Source organism: Bos taurus, chromosome Y (assembly GCF_002263795.3).
Source record: "Bos taurus isolate L1 Dominette 01449 registration number 42190680 breed Hereford chromosome Y, ARS-UCD2.0, whole genome shotgun sequence".
Classification (NCBI taxonomy): Eukaryota; Metazoa; Chordata; class Mammalia; order Artiodactyla; family Bovidae; genus Bos; species Bos taurus.
Genome location: NC_082638.1, coordinates 58563702 through 58580922, shown reverse-complemented (window position 1 = coordinate 58580922; position 17221 = coordinate 58563702).

Here is a 17221-nt window from a genome sequence, read left to right as displayed (position 1 = left end):
AGTCTTCTGTCCTAAATTTGGGCCTCTCCACAGGACCTCCTTGCTATCTTTCTGTCATGAGATCCAGTGTCAAAAGAACTTGGTGGCCACCAGTCTCTTTCATTTTAAGGTCAATGGATAATGTCTCTTCAATCGCAGTTGAAACCCAAGGGACTTAATTATATGACCTTCATCAGGGAACATATCATCTTTGAGTACCAATTTCAAATTCCTATAATCAGGTAATAAATCCAGAGCAGATCATAAAGGGTTGTGTTAACCAAAAAAGCAGCCATTGTTCAACTTCAAAAACTAGCCCAGGCCCTTGAGGATACAACAGCAACATCCAAAATTGTAATTCCTTTCCTAAAGACACTGTGGATTCACAGAAGATATGGACAGCCAGCACAAAAACAAACACAATACAGCACCCATGGGCCACACCTAGCCCCCATCCTGCTATTGTCAATAAAGTTATTTAAAGACAGCTAATTAATTCATTTACATATGGCCTCTGGTGGACTTTATTTTTTTTTAATTTTATTTTATTTTTAAACTTTACAATATTGTATTAGTTTTGCCAAATATCGAAATGAATCTGCCACAGGTATACATGTGTTCCCCAACCTGAACCCTCCTCCCTCCTCCCTCCCCATACCATCCCTCTGGGTCATCCCAGTGCACCAGCCCCAAGCATCCAGTATTGTGCATCGAACCTGGAATGGTGACTCGTTTCATACATGATATTATACATGTTTCAATGCCATTATCCCAAATCTTTCCACCTTCTCCCTCTCCCACAGAGTCCATATGACTGTTCTATACATCAGTGTCTCTTTTGCTGTCTCGTACACAGGGTTATTGTTACCATATTTCTAAATTCCATATATATGCGTTAGTATACTGTATCAGTGTTTTTCTTTCTGGCTTACTTCACTCTGTATAATAGGCTCCAGTTTCATCCACCTCATTAGAACTGATTCAAATGTATTATTTTTAATGGCTGAGTGATACCCATTGTGTATATGTACCACAGCTTTCTTATCCATTCATCTGCTGATGGACATCTAGGTTGCTTCCATGTCCTGGCTATTATAAACAGTGCTGTGATGAACACTGGGGTACACATGTCTCTTTCCATTCTGGTTTCCTCAGTGTGTATGCCCAGCAGTGGGATTGCTGGATCATAAGGCAGTTCTATTTCGAGTTTCTTAAGGAATCTCTCCACTGTTCTCCATAGTTGTTGTGCTAGTTTGCATTCCCACCAACAGTGTAAGAGGGTTCCCTTTTCTCCACACCCTCTCCAGCATTTATTTCTTGTAGACTTTTTGATCGCAGCCATTCTGACTGGTGTGAAATGGTACCTCATAGTGGTTTTGATTTGCATTTCTCTGATAATAAGTGATGTTGAGCACCTTTTCATGTGTTTGTTAGCCATCTGTATGTCTTCTTTGGAGAAATGTCTATTTAGTTCTTTGGCCCAGTTTTGATTGGGTCATTTATTTTTCTGGAGTTGAGCTGTAGGAGTTGCTTATATATTTTTGAGATTAGTTGTTTGTCAGTTGCTTCATTTGCTAGTATTTTCTCCCATTCTGAAGGCTGCCTTTTCACCTTGCTAATAGTTTCCTTTGTTGTGCAGAAGCTTTTAAGTTTAATTAGGTCCCGTTTGTTTATTTTTGCTTTTATTTCCAATATTCTGGGAGGTGGGTCATAGAGGATCCTGCTGTGATATATGTCAGAGTGTTTTGCCTATGTTCTCCTCTAGGAGTTTTATAGTTTCTGGTCTTACGTTTAGATCTTTAATCCATTTTGAGTTTATTTTTGTGTATGGTGTTAGAAAGTGTCCTAGTTTCATTCTTTTACAAGTGGTTGACCAGTTTTACCAGTCTGGGGGACTTTAATACTCAGTAAGTGGTGCTGAGTAGTAGCTCTGTGGCCTCTGATGTCTAAAATAGTCACTCTCTGGCTCTTTACAGAAAACATTTGCAAACATATGATATAATTGGTCAGAACAATAAAACTGGGTGAAAGCATACAGAGATAAAGGAGTGTTATTGTAGAGAAGGCTCTGATGAGCTCATGATGCAGAAAGACCTGGAGTTACAGGAGGGAGTGTCCAGTTCTGTCAGGGACTGGTGGGTGGGGAGGGTCAGCACATACGAAGGCCTTGGGGTAGGAGATATGTGACATGTTGAGAAGGCAGCAGAGACCACTGGCTGAACCACTGTGGAAAGGAGGAGGGAGGTTTGTAGATGGAGGTCAGGGACCAGGGGATGGATAAGGAGGAAGGGGCATGGGAGATGAGGTCAGGGAGTGGTGACTGAAGCTGTGTGGACAAGATGGAGGGAAGATTGAACAGGAGGCCAGAGACTTGTGGTTGGAGCTCCATGGAGATTTAAGGAGAACTGGGGATAAAAGTATGGAACCTGTGACCAGAGCTGTGTGGACAAGGATGGAGAAGCTTGCACGTGAGGTCACAAGGACCAGTAGCTGCAGCTATGTGGATGGGGAGGAAGATGATGATTGGAGAGCACATCAGGAACCAGTGACTGGAGACGTATGGATAAAGAAGAACAAGATGGGAGAGATGGTCAGGCTGCTTGAGCTGCAGCTATGTAAAAGAGGAAGGACGATTGGCCTAATGTCATAAGACAAGTGGTTGGACTTGTGTGAACAAGGATGCAGAGGTTTGGCGATGAAGTCAGAGGCCAGTTGGCTGGAGCTGTGTGGACATAGAGCCATTTGAGAGGTTAAGGACCAGTGGCTGGAGCTCTCTGTACAAGGAGGAAGAGGATTGTAGATAATTGTCAGGGACAGGGGACCAGAGCCCTGTGAACAAGAATGAAGAGAATTGCAGTTCAGGTCAGTGACCACTAGACAGATCTGTGTAGACAAACAGAAAGGGGAATTGGAAGCAAGGTGGGAGATCAGTTTCTGGAGCTGTGTGGACATGGAGGAAGATGATTGGAGATGCAGCCATACCAGTGGCTGGGGCTGTGTGGACAAGGAGGAGGAGAGAAGGTCAGGGACTTGTGTCTGGAGATATTTCAACAAGCAGGTGAAGGATTTGCAATAAATGGTCAAGGGGACCAGTGGCTGCACTGTGTGAAGAAGGATGAGGCAGATTTGAGATAAAGTCAGGATGAGTGGCTGGACCTGTGTGTGCAAGGAGGAGAAAGACTGGAGATAAAGTCAGCAACAGTGTGTCCAGACCTGTGTGAATTAGGCTTAAGACATAAGATTTTAAGTCAGAGACCAGTAGTTGTGAGCACTAGAAAGATGAAGATTTGACCAGAGGTTAAGGACCAGTAGCTGGAACTTTATGAACATGGAGGAGGAAGCTGGAGAGGAGGTCAGGCACCAGTGAATGGAGCTGTATGTATAAAGAAGAGCAAGATTGTAGAGGGGGTCATGGTCCCATAGCAGTCGCTGGGTAGATGAGGAGGATAGATTGGACATACAATCATAGACAAGTGGTTGGACACATGTGAACAAGGATGAGGGGCTTTGTAGATGAAATCAGGGACCTGTGTCTGGGACTGTAGGGACAAGCATGAGGAAGATCTCTGTTCAGGTTAGTAACCATTAGATGGAAGCTATCGACAGAATGGAGGGGGAAACAAAGTTAGGGATGATTGCTATGTAGACAAAGAGTGGGGCACATGTAGAGAAAGTCTAGGGACAAGTGGCTGACGTTGTGTTGACATGGAGCAGGAGAATAGCAAGTGAGGCAGGGACCAATGGCTAGACGCCCTCTTCACAAGGCCAAGAAGGACTGCAGAGGAAGTCAGAGACCAGTGGTTGGAGATTTGGAGTCAGAGGAGCGGATCTGGAGATGTAATCAGGTAGCTGTTGCTGATGCTTTTTGATCAAGACGGAAGAGACAGGAGATGAGGCTAGGGACCAAGTTTGGAGCTGTGTGGACAAGGAGAAGGGAACACATAGACAATACCAGGGACTAGTTGCTAGAGCTGCTTGGACACTAAGCAGGAGGATTGGAAACGAAACTGAGGAGTAGAAAGAAACCAGTAGCTAGAGGCTTTATGTACAAGGAGGAAGGGGACTGCAGATTAAGAAAGCCACCAGTGACTGGAGTTGTGTATACAAAAAGGACAATTGGAGAAAATGTCAGTGACAGGGAGCCACACATGGGTGAGCAAGGATGAAGAAGTTCATAAATTAATAACTCAGGAACCACCAGCTGAGACTGTGTGGATGTGAATGAGGAGGACTCCAATTCTGATCAGTTAAGTTCAGTTCAGTCACTCAGTCCTATCTGACTCTTTGTGACCCTGTGGACTACAGCATGCTAGGCCTCCCTGTCCATTGCTAACTCCTGGAGTTTACCCAAACTCATATCCATTGAGTTGGTAAAGCCATCCAACCATCTCATCCCCTGTCATCCCCTTCTCCCACCTTCAATCTTTCCCAGCATCGGGGTCTTTTCCAATGAGTCAGGTCTCCACATTAGGTGACTAAAGTATTGGAGTTTCAGCTTCAACACCAGTTTTCCAATGAATATTCAGGACTAATTTCCTTTACGATGGACTTGTTGGACCTCCTTGCAGTCCAAGGGACTCTCAAGAGTCTTCTCCAATGTCACAGTTCAAAAGCATTAATTTTTTGGCAGTTCAGGTTAGTGACCACTAGATGAAGCTGTCTAGACAAAGAGAAAGGGGAATGAGAGGCAACATCACAGGCCAGTTGCTGGAGCTGTATGGACACGGAGGAGCTTCTGAGGTGACCAGATCTGTGGCTAGGGTTGTGAGAACACGAGTAGGAGGATTTGAAAGCATTTCAGGTACCTGGTGGCTGGCACTGTTTAGACAAGGAGAGGGCAGCATGAAGGGGCAGTTGGGCCAGTACATGGAGCTGTAACAATAGGGGAAGCAGAAGATTAGAGAGGAGATCATGGACCAGTATGGACAAGGAGAAGAATGGTTGAGTTGTGGCTGAAGGACAAGAAAAAGGAGAACTAGAAAGGAGGTTAGGCACCAGTGGCTTGACCTGTGTTGAGGAGGCATAGGAAATATTGAAGGACATGTCTGGGGAGGTATACGGAGAAGAGGTATACGGAGAAGAGGATGGAAATTAGAGAGAAGATCAGGGACTTGTGGATGTATCTTTGTGGGCATGGAGATAGAAGATTGCAGATGAAGTCTGGGAGCTGTAACAGAAGTGTCTTGGACTTAGAGCAGGATTGTAGAGGAAGTCAAGGACTGGTGGCCAGAGATTTCTGTTCAGTTAGGAGGACCACTGGTGATAAAGTCAGGGACTGGTGGCTAGAGCTGTGTGGACGAGGATGAGGAGAACTGAAATTCAGGTCAGTGACCACCAGAAGGACCTGTGTGGAAACGATGATGTGTTATAGGAGGCAAGGTCAGAGACAATGCGTGGAGTTATGTGCAAAAGGCGGTGGGTTTGTGAGGTCACCAGGGACCTATGGGTGCAGCTTTTATGAACACCAGAAGGTCAGGAACTATTGGCTGGAGCTGTGTGGGCAGGGCTTAATAAGATGGGAAGGAGGACCAGGACCAGTGGTTTGAATTACTGGTGATGGGGTAGGATAGATTGGAGAGGTCAGGGAATTTTCTCCAGAAGTATGTGGATTAGGAGGATGGAAAGGTTGAGAGAAGGTCACTGACTTGTGCCTGGCTGTCTTTGGATAGGAGGAAAATGATAGTAGCTAAGGTCAGGGACCAGTGACTTGCAACTATGTGGACTCAGCACAGGAGGATTGGAGAAAAGGCCATGAACATGTTTGGGGCTCAGTGTTCATGGAAGAAATGATTCGTCGTCAAGGCAAGTACTGGTGAGCGGACCCCTGTGTGCAAGGATGAGGACAGGTGCACTTCGGGCACCAAGTGACCAATAGATGGAGATGTGTAGGAAAGTGGGAGGCTCACGAGATACAAGGTGAGGGACCAGTAATGGGAGCTTTGTGTTCAAGGATGAGGTTGATTTGACAGGTGGCTAGAGACCTACAGATGCAGCTGTTTGAACACAAGGAGGAGTCATGGAGTGCAGTTCAGGGACTGGTGGTTGGAGCTGTGTGGACGAAGGGGAGGAAGATTTGAGAGTAAGTCAGGCACTGGCTGCTGAAGCTGTGTGTAGAAAAGGCAGAAAAGAAAGTGAAAGTCGCACAGTCATGTCTGACTCTTTGCAACATCATGGACTAGAGTCAGCCTGGCTCCTTTGTCCATGGAATTCTCCAGGCAAGAATACTGGAGTGGGTTCCCATTCACTTCTTCAGGAAATCTTCCCAAACCAGTGATTGAACCTGGGTCTCCTCCATTTCAGGCAGATTCTTTACCAACTGAGCTAACAGGGAAGCCCAACAGAAGAGACAAGGACTGAGTGTAAAGTCTAGGACATATGGCCAGAGCTGTGTGAACAAGGAAGTGGCATTTTGGAAATGAGGTCAGGTACCAGTGGCTGAGGCTGTGAGGGTAAGGATGAAGAAGACTGAAGTTCAGGTCAGTTTAATCAGTTCACTACACAGCCACCTATACAAAAAGAAAGGGCAATGATAAACAGTGCTGTGTGGACCAAAGAAATGGCACTGTGTGGACCAAAGAAATGGCACTGTGTAGACCAAAGGAGTCCTGTATAGATGTGAGCTGGACTGTAAAGAAAGCTGAATGCCGAAGAATTGATCCTTTTGAACTGTGATGTTGGAGAAGATTCTTGAGAGTTCCTTGGACTGTGAGGAGATCCAATCAGTCCATCCTAAAGGAAATGAGTCCTGCATATTCATTGGAAGGACTGATGCTGAAGCTGAAACTCCAATCCTTTAGCCACCTGATTCGAAGAACTGACTTATGTGAAAAGACCCTGATGCTGAAAAACATTTAAAGCAGGAGAATGGGACAACAGAAAATGACATTGTTGGATGGCATCACTGGCTCAATGGGCATGAGTTTGAGTAAACTCCAGGAGTTGTCAATGGACAGGGAAGCCTGTCATGCTGCAGTCCATGGGGTCACAGAGAATCAGAGACGACTGAGTGACTGAACTGAACTGAGACAAAAGGAAAAGTGATGATAGACAATGTTAGGGATCAATTGCTGGAGTTATTGCACAATGGACAGGAGAATTGGAGAGGAGTCTAGGGACTGGTGGTTATAGAGATATGTGGGAAAGGAAGAGGAAAGGTTGACAAGAAGTCAATGACTTCTAGCTGTAATTAAATGCAAAATGAGGAGGAGGACTGATTGGAGTGGAAGTCAGGGACCAGTGGCTGAAGCTGTGTGGACAAGAAGTGGAGTATTAGTGGGGGTGTCAGGGACCTTGGCTGGAGCTGTGTGGACAAATAAGAGGTGGGATGTAGAGGAGATCAGGGGTCAGTGGCTGGAGCTATGTGGACAATGAATAGGAGGATTGTAGAGGAGGGAACGGACCACTGGCTTGAGGTATATGGACATGTTGCAGGATAGTAGATAGTGTGGAGTGACAGACCTTGAGTTCTCACAGGAATATGTGCAAAAGTAGGTTGGAAGATTTGAGAGAAGGTCAGGAACCTTGTGTCTGGATCTCTGTTGACAAGGACAAAGATAATTGCAGAAGAGGTCAGGAACCAGTGGCTGGAGCTGTGTTGACATGGAGTATGAGGACTGAAGAGAAAGGCAGGAACCCATGGCTTGAGGTATGTGAACACAGAGTAGGATAAATTGGAGAAAGTCAGCAATGTGTGCCTAGCTCTGTGTGGACAGGGGTGAAGTGGATAATACGTGATATCAGGGACCAGTGACTGGAGCTCTGTGGATTCAAAACAGAAGGTCCAGGAACAATGGTTGGAACTCTGAGTAGAAGGAAGGAGAGGACTGTTGATAAAAGTCAGGTACCGGTGATGAAAACTGTGTGCCCAAGGATGAAGACACAGTGGAGGAAAGTGAAAAATTTGGCTTCAAACTCAACATTCAGAAAACTAAGATCATGGCATCCAGTCCCATCACTTCATGGCAAATAAATGGGGAAACAATGGAAACAGTGAGAGACTTTATTATCATTTTTTTTTTTTTTGCCGGGGGCGGGGGTGGGGGGGCTCCAAAATCACTCCACATGGTGACTGCAACCATGAAATTAGAAGATTCTTGATCCTTGGAAGAAAAGCTATGGCCAATCTAGACAACATACTAAAAGAGCAGAGACATTACTTTGCCAACAAAGGTCTGTCTAGTCAAAGCTATGGTTTTCCCAATAGTCATGGATGGATGAGAGAGTTAGACTATAAGAAAAGCTGAGTGATGAAGAATGGATGCTTATGGTGGTGCTGGAGAAGACTCTTGAGAGTCCCTTGGACTGCAAGGAGAAAAAACATTACATCCTAAAGGAAATCAGTGCTGAATATTCATTGGAAGGACTGATGCTGAAGCTGAAACTCCAATACTTTGGCCACTTGATAATACTAGCATGTTTGGCCACCTGATACAAGGAACCAACTCATTGGAGAAGAACCCAATGCTGCGAAAGAATGAAGGTGGGAGGAGATGGGGATGACAGAGGATGAGATGATTGGATAGCATCACTGATGCAATGGACATGAGTTTGAATAAGATCTGGGAGTTGGTGATGGACAAGGAAGCCTGGTGTGCTGCACCCCATGGTGTTGCAAAGAGTCCGACAAGACTGAGCAACTGAACTGAACTGAAATGTGATGAGGATTACAGTTTAGATCAGTGACCTCTAGATGTAATTGTGTAGAAAATAGGAAGGCTGATGAGAGAGGAAATCAGGGACCTATTCCTGGCCTTGTGTGTGGACAAGGAGGAGAGGGGGGTGGTTTATGAGTGGCCAGGAAAGTGTGGATGCAGCTGTGTTAACACGAGGAGGAATGGAGGCGGCGGTGTGGGGGTGGTGGGGGGAGGTGTTCAGCAACCAGTTCCTCAAGCTGTGCTGACTTGGAATGAGAAGACTAGACATGAGTTCAGAGACCTGTTTCTGGAGCTGTGTAGACAAGGAGAAGGACATTTGGAGAAGAGATCAGGGACCAGTGGCTGGAGCTTTGGGCACATGAAGCAAGAGGATTGGAAAGCAAAGCCAAGGACCAATGGCTAGAGCTCTCTGTACCAGGATGAAGATGATTATTTGGGAGGACAGGGACCCATGGCTAGAACTCTCTGTATGAGGAGGAGTGCAGATAAAGTCAAGTTCTGGTGCCTGGAGTCATGTCTTCAAGTGGAAGAAAGACTGGAGACAAGGGGCAGAGGACTGGAAATGAAATCACCAACCCTTGGTGAGAACTCTCTGTCCAAGGTGGAGAAGGCTTGCAGAGAAAGTCAGACATTGGTGGCCAGAACAGTGTGTACAAGTAGGAAGAGGTTTTGAGATAAAGTCAGGGACAGGCAGCCTGACCTATGTGAATGGGATGAGAAGGCATGTACATTAAGGCAGGCCCCAGGGGCTAGGATTGTGTGGGCAAGGAGGAAGAGCATCATAGTTGAGGTCAGAGACCACTAGTTTAGCTGTGTAGACAAAGACTTAGGGGGACCTTCCCAGGTGACTCAGTGGTAAAGAATATGCCTGCCAATGAAGGAGGTGAAGGTTCAATTCCCAGTCTGGAAGATCCCCTTGAGTAGGAAGTGGCAACCCACATCAGTATTCTTACCTGGGAAACCCCCTGGATGGAGGAACCTGGTGGGCTACAGCTGATTATTCACTGGACATGACTGAGCATGCACACAGACACAGAGGCAGTGAGGAATGAGGCTGGAAGATGAGTCCAGGGACCAGTGGCTGGAACTGTGTGAACATAGAGTAGGATTCAGTTAAGTTCAGTTCAGTCCCTCACTCGTGTCCGAGTCTTTGTGACCCCATGAATTACAGCACGCTAGGCCTCTCTGTCCATCACCAACTCCCGGAGTTCACTGAAACTCATGTCCATCGAGTTGTGATGCCATCAGCCATCTCATCCTCTCTTGTCCCTTTCTCCTCCTGCCCCCAGGCCCTCCCAGCATCAGAGTCTTTTCCAAAGAGTCAACTCTTCACTTGAGGTAGCCAAAGTACTGGAGTTTCAGCTTTAGCATCAGTCCTTCCAAAGAACACCCAGGACTGATCTCCTTTAGAATGAACTGGCTCAATCTCCTTACAGTCCAAGGGACTCTTACACTGTTGGTGTAAGATCTCCAACACAAGGGTGGAATTCAGAGATCAGTGGTTGGATCTGTATGGACACTAATGGGGCAAGATTGAGGAGGAGGACAGGGACTTGTGGCTCAATGTCTGTGGACAGGGAGGAATAACTGGAGATGAGGACGGTGGGTGGGGTGGGGTGGGGGCTGTCTGTGTCTGTAGCATTGTTGACAGGGAAGAGGACTTCACATCAAGTCAGTAGACCAGTGGCTGGAAGCTATGTGTGCAGGGAGGGGGAGGCTTACACATAAGGTCAGTGACTACCAGGTGTAGTCATGTAAACAAAAGAAAGGGGGCTAGGAGATGAGGTCAGGTACTTGAGATCAGGGACCGGCAGTAGATAGGACGAGGAGGGACACTGAGAGAGGAAGTCAGGGACCAGGGGCTGGGATGTGTGGACAAGGAGAGAGGAGGGTTGGATACCCATCAGGGACCCATTGGGACTTGTGGGGAAAATTTAAAAAAAAAAATGAGTAGGATGAACTCCCTGTCATTCTGCAAATTCCTACTGGCTTTTCCCATATTGTAGTGTATGTGTTTCCACAATACTTTCTCCATTAGTTCTACCATCCTTTCCCTATAAATCTGTCCTCTGTGTGTCTGCATCTCCACTGCTGCCCAGCAAATAGGTTCATCGGTCTTGTCTTTCTAGATTCCATATATAACTGTTAATATATATATATATATATATATATATATATATATATATATATATATATATTTCTGATTTATGTCATTCAGTATGATAGTCTCCTGGTTCATCCACCTCATTAGAACTGACTCAAATGTGTTCCTTTTTTGTGGCTGAGTAATATTCCACTTTGTATATGTACCACAGCTTCTTTATCCATCCATCTACTGATGTATGTCTAGGTTGCTTCTGTGTGCTGCTGCTAAGTCACTTCAGTCATGTCTGACTCTGTGGGACCCCATAAATGGCAGCCCACCAGGCTCCTCTGTCCCTGGGATTCTCCAGGCAAGAACACTGGAATGGGTTGCCATATCTTTCTCCAATGTATGCCTGCATGCTAAGTCGATTCAGTCATGTTCGACTCTATGTGATCCCATGGACAGCAACCCACCAGGCTCCTCTGTCCACAGGACTCTCCATGCAAGAATACTTATGTAGGTTGTCATTTCCTTCTCCACCCATGTGCTACCTATTGTAAATAGCACTGCAGTGAACAGTAAGAAATACATGTGTTTTTCAGTTATGGTTTCCTCCATTGTATATGCCCAGTACTGTGATTTGCTGGATCATATAGTAGTTTTGTAAGGCCTCCTCAGGCAGCCATTTTGCTTTTTTGATTTATTTTCCATGTGGATGGTCTTGATACGTATCTCCTGTACAATGTCACGAACCTCTATCAATAGCTCATCAGGCACTCTGTCTCTCAGATCTAGTCCCTTCAATATATTTCTCACTTCCACTGTAAAATCATAAGGGATTTGATTTAGGTCATACCTGAATGGTCTAGTGATTTTCCCTACATTCTTCAATTTAAATCTGAATTTGGCAATAAGGAGTTCATGATCTGAGCCACAGTCAGCTCCTGGTCTTGTTTTTGCTGACTGTATAGAGCTTCTCAGGGGAAGACAATAGCAGCCCACTCCAGTACTCTTGCCTGGAAAATCCCATGGAGGGAGGAGCCTGGTAGGCTGCAGTCCATGGGGTCTCGAGGAGTCGGACACGGCTGAGCGACTTCACTTTCATTTTTTACTTTCATGTATTGGAAAGGGAAATGGCAACTCACTCCAGTGTTCTTGCTTGGAGAATCCCAGGGACGGGGGAGCTGGGTGAGCTGCCATCTCTGGGGTCACACAGAGTTGGACACGACTGAGGTGACTTAGCAGCAGCAGCAGCAGCATAGAGCTTCTCCATCTTTGGCTGCAAAGAATATAATCAATCTGATTTCACTGTTGACCACCTGGTGATGTCCATGTGTAGAGTTATCTCTTATGTTGTTGGAATAGGGTTTTTGCTATGACCAGTGTGTTCTCTTGGCAAAACTCTATTAGTCTTTGTCCTGCTTCTTTCCATACTCCAAGGCCAAATTTGCCTGTTACTTTAGGTGTTTCATAACTTCCTACTTTTGCATTCCAGTCCCCTATAATGAAAAGGACATCTTTTTTGTGTGTTTGTTCTAAAAGGTCTTGTAGGTGTTCAAAGAACTGTTCAACTTCAGCTTCTTCAGCATTACTGGTTGGAGCATAGGCTTCGATTGTCGTGATATTGAATTGTTTGCCTTGGAAATAAACATAGATAATTGTGTCATTTTGGAGATTGCATCCAAGTACTGCATTTTGGACTCTTTTGATGACCATGATGGGTATTCCATTTCTTCCAAGGGATTCTTGTCACAGTAGTAGATATAATGGTCATCTGACTTAAATTCATCCATCCCAGTCCATTTTAGTTTGCTGTTTCCTAGAATGTCAACATTCACTCTTGCCATCTCTTGTTTGACCACTTCCAATTTGCCTTGATTCACGGACCTCACATTCCAGGTTTCTATTCAATATCGTTCTTTACAGCATCTGACATTGCTTCTGTCCCCAGTCATATCTACATCTGGATATTGTCTTCTGTTTGGCTACATCCCTTCATTCTTTCTGGAGTTATTTCTCCACTGATCTCCAGTAGCTTATTGGACACTTAATGATCTGGAGAGTTCCTCTTTCAGTATCCTTTCATTTTCCCTTTTCATATTGTTCATGGCTCTCTGAGGAGGCCTTACAAATAGCTGTGAAAGGAAGAGAAGTGAAAAGCAAAAGAGAAAAGGAAAGATATAAGCATCTGAATGAAGAGTTCTAAAGAATAGCAAGGAAAGAAGAAAGCCTTTCTCAGCGATCAATTCAAGGAAACAGAAGAAAACAATAGAATGGGAAAGGTCCAAAATTCTCCAAGTCAGGCTTCAGCAAAACGTGAACCTTGAACTTCCAAACATTCAAGCTGGCTTTAGAAAAGGCAAGGAACCAGAGACCTAATCGCCGACATCTGCTGGATCATGGGAAAAGCCGGAGAGATCCAGAAAAAGATCTATTTCTGCTTTATTGACTATGCCAAAGCCTTTGACTGTGTGGATCACAATAAACTGTGGACAATTCTGAAAGAGATGGGAATACCAGACCGCCTGACCTGCCTCTTGAGAAGTCTGTATGCAGGTCAGGAAGCAACAGTTAGAACTGGACATGGAACAAGAGACTGGTTCTAAATAGGAAAAGGAGTATGTCAAGGCTGCATATTGTCACCCTACTTATTTAACTTCTATGAAGTGTACATCATGAGAAAGCCTGGATTGGAAGAAACACAAGTTGGAATCAAGATGGCTGGGAGAAGTATCAGTGACATCAGATATGCAGATGACACCATCCTTATGGCAGAAAGTGAAGAGGAACTAGAAAGCCTCTTGATGAAAGTGAAACAGGAGAGTTAAAAAGGTCGCTTAAAGCTCAACATTCAGAAAACTGGGATCATGACATCTGTTCCCATCACTTCATGGGAAATAGATGGAGAAACAATGGAAACAGTGTCAGACTTTATTTTGGGGGGCTCCAAAATCACTGCAGATGGTGATTGCAGCCATGAAATTAAAGACACTTATTCCTTGGAAGGAAAGTTAGGACCAACCTAGACAGCATATTAAAAAGTAGAGACATTAGTTTGCCAATAAATGTCTGTCTAGTCAGTTCAGTCACTCAGTTGTGTCCGGCTCTTTGCGGACATGCAACCCCATGAATCGCAGCATGCCAGGCCTCCCTGTCCATCACCAACTCCCGGAGTTCACTCAGACTCATGTCCATCGAGTCAGTGATGCCATCCAGCCATCTCATCCTCTGTCGTCCCCTTCTTCTCCTGCCCCCAATCCCTCCAAGCATCAGAGTATTTTCCAATGAGTCAACTCTTCGCATGAGGTTGTTAATTCCAAACTCCCAATCTTTCCCTCCCCTCCCACTTGGGAACCACAACTCTGATCTCTGAATCTATTTTCTTTCATATATATGTTGATTTCTGTTGTATTTTAGATTCCACATCTAAGTAATATGGTATTTGTCTTTCTGCTGCTGACTTGCTTTTTGCTGACCTAGTGTGATCAGACACATCAATGTGGCTACCAATGGCATTCTTTTTTTTTTTTTTTTAATGATTGAGTAATAATTTCTTTGTGTATATACACCATATCTTTATCCATTCATCTGCTGACATTTTGTTTGATTCCATGGCTTGGCTATTGTGAATAGTGCTATGAACATGGAAATGTATATATCTTTTAAAATTAGTTTTGTCTGGATATATGCACAAGGGTGGGATTACTCGGTCATATGGATCTCTAATTTTAGTTTTTTAAGGAACCTTCATACTCTTCTCCATAATGGCTGCACCAATTTACATTCCTACTAACTGTGTAGTAAGGTTCCTTTTTTTCCCACACACTCTCCAGCATTGTTTGTATGTTTTTTCAAGAAATGTCATTCTAAACAGCATGGATGATATCTCACTGCAGTGTTGACATGCATTTCTTTAATTATTAGAGGTGTTCAAGGCGAATTCCTTGATTTCCAGAGTCATGCTATGGTGACTGGTATCATTTCCTCTTGGTTAATCTCGGGTGAAGAATGTTCTGATAGTGTTGCACTTAGCTGCTCAGTCGTGTCTGACTCTTTTCCACCCCGTGGACTGTAGTCCACCAGGCTCCTCTGTCCATGGGGTTTCCCAGGCAAGAATACTGGAGTGGGTTGCCATGCTCTCCTCCAGGGGAATCTTCCCAACCCAGGGAATCGAACCCAGGTCTCCCACATTGCTGGTGGATTCTGTACCATCTAAGTTACCAGGGAAGCCCTGAGAATACTGGAGTGGGTAGCCCATACCTTCTCAAGGGGAACGTCTGAACCCAGGAATCAGAACCTTATCTTCTGCAAGAACGTGTGGAGATGTGTTATTTGCAACTCCCCCTCCTCCACCCCACCCAGAAGCTATCAAAATTTTTTGTTTCAGAAGGAAAAGGTGCTCAACTGGTTGCTTTACAAAATTTCAAAGGAAGATTTCCTTCTCTTCCTCCTCACTCCGGCACTTTCTTCCAGTGTGTGAGGGGTGCTTAAAAACTGAGTTGAGAATAGTTCTTAACAGGAAGGCCAGCACCAAGCTGAGGCCTTTGGACCTCTTGGGTTTTCAGAAAAACGCTTGCTTTAAGACGTCAATAAGTGCTGGGAAGGGTTCTTATCTGTGCTTATCCAGGTGGGTAGCTGATGTAGACAGGAGGAGTGAGTGTGGGCAGCCAGCCCATGTGGGCGGAGCGGAGGGGTAGCTGCGCACAGCCTGGCCATGAGCCAGCCCCAGGGCGAGCGTATGCGTGCATGCACTCGGCCGCTGATGCTGGGCCCTGGATGCTCAGAAGCCAGACGTCAGTGCTGAGGAAAAGGAACACAGGATTGCTGGGCCCTCGGTGGCAGTGGTTCAGTCCCTCAACATCCCGCGTTCTGTGTTCCTGAGTGGGTACCAAGGAGCTGGCTATTGAGGGCTGGGGTGCGGGGTTGGGGGCGAGGTGGGGGGTGGGGGGTGTGGGTCGCAGGGGACGGGCATGTCCAAATTTGTGCTCAGGCAGACCTGGGGGTTCCACCCTCGGCTTGAGGTGAGAAAGGGGTAGAGCTCTGACTCTGGGAGGCGGGGTGAGGGGTCGCAGCAGCTTGCGAAGCAAGGCCTGCATTTCAAGGTTTCAAAAACATCCGGATATCTGGCAGCAGGTGGGGAGCATAGTTCTGCATGGGAGGCAGTGATGCACGCGAGCTGGTGCATAAACACCTTGTATTGTGAGCTCGGGACGCTTCCCAGCAAGCCTGCACAGAAGCACCAGATTTTAACTTTCTGCTCAAAGTTTCCCGGACACGTATGCGCTTGGACTGCTGCTGCCCCCTCCATCCCCACACCCCAGGATTAAACATTGAATGCGCACCAGAACACCCGCATGTCTCTAGAGGCACACCATTCCTGGGGAATTACAATTCCGAGTGGCCATTGCGGGACTCTTTTGAGTGTTGGATTCGAAGGGCCTCCACACTCCCCTGAGGGACGTGTGTGTGTGTGGGGGGAGGGGAGGGGGGGGAGGGGCGGGGGGCGAGGGGAGGAGGGTTCTGTTAGGTGTCGCTATGAGAACACAGTCCAGACGTGTGATTTGTGTGTACATTCATGCCCAGGTATGTTTGTCCCGCCCCCCCCCCCCCCCCACCACAGCGTGACAGAAAATAAGGGAAACACACACCCATAAACAGTGTTGCATGTGTGTGGATGGCATTAGCTGACAGTTTTACAGAAATAATGGAGCTCCCTGTGCGTGCCTACTTGCCACCTTCTCACCTGGATGAAAAACCATCTATCTGCCTGGCCAGCCTCAGACTATGGTTTCTCCAGGGGATCACCCTGAATCCCTTAACTCCTGTTCTCAGAGCTCTCTCCCTGTGGTTTGCAGGATCTACTCAAGCGAGGTGAGGTTCCTTTAGACCCTTCACAGGTACTCCCTTCTCCTCCTTCGTTGCCCGAGTACTTCCTTCCCTGTACAAGACAGGATGCCAAGGCTCTTCGGACATACCGTGCAGGGTCAGGTAAGGTGTTGGTGTATCCCATTCCTCCCCTTCCGTCTCTCCATTTTCCGTGTTTGTTTGTTTTAAGGGTTCTTAACTATATATTTTTGTCTCTTTTTTTAAAAAAGTGAAGTCTAATTCTCTTAAAATATTGTGCCCATCTCTGCTCAGTACAAAAAACTGACTCAGTGATAACACAAAGACGTATACTTGTTTTATAGCCTTTTATGGTTTGTCACAGGATATTGAATATAGCTCTGTGCATTCTGCAGTAGGACCTTGTTATTTATTCTAAATGTAGTAGTTTGTATCTACCAGTCCCCTACACGCAGTCCATCATTTCACCTTCCCCTTGGCAACTACAAGTCTGTTCTCTATGAGTCTTTTGTTTGTTTTAAAGGTATGATCAATTGTGCCATATTCTGGCGTCCACCACAGATATGCAGATGACACCACCCTTAGGGCAGAAAGTGAAGAGGAACTAAAGAGCTTCTTGATGGAAGTAAAAGAGGAGAGTGAAAAAGCTGGCTTAAAA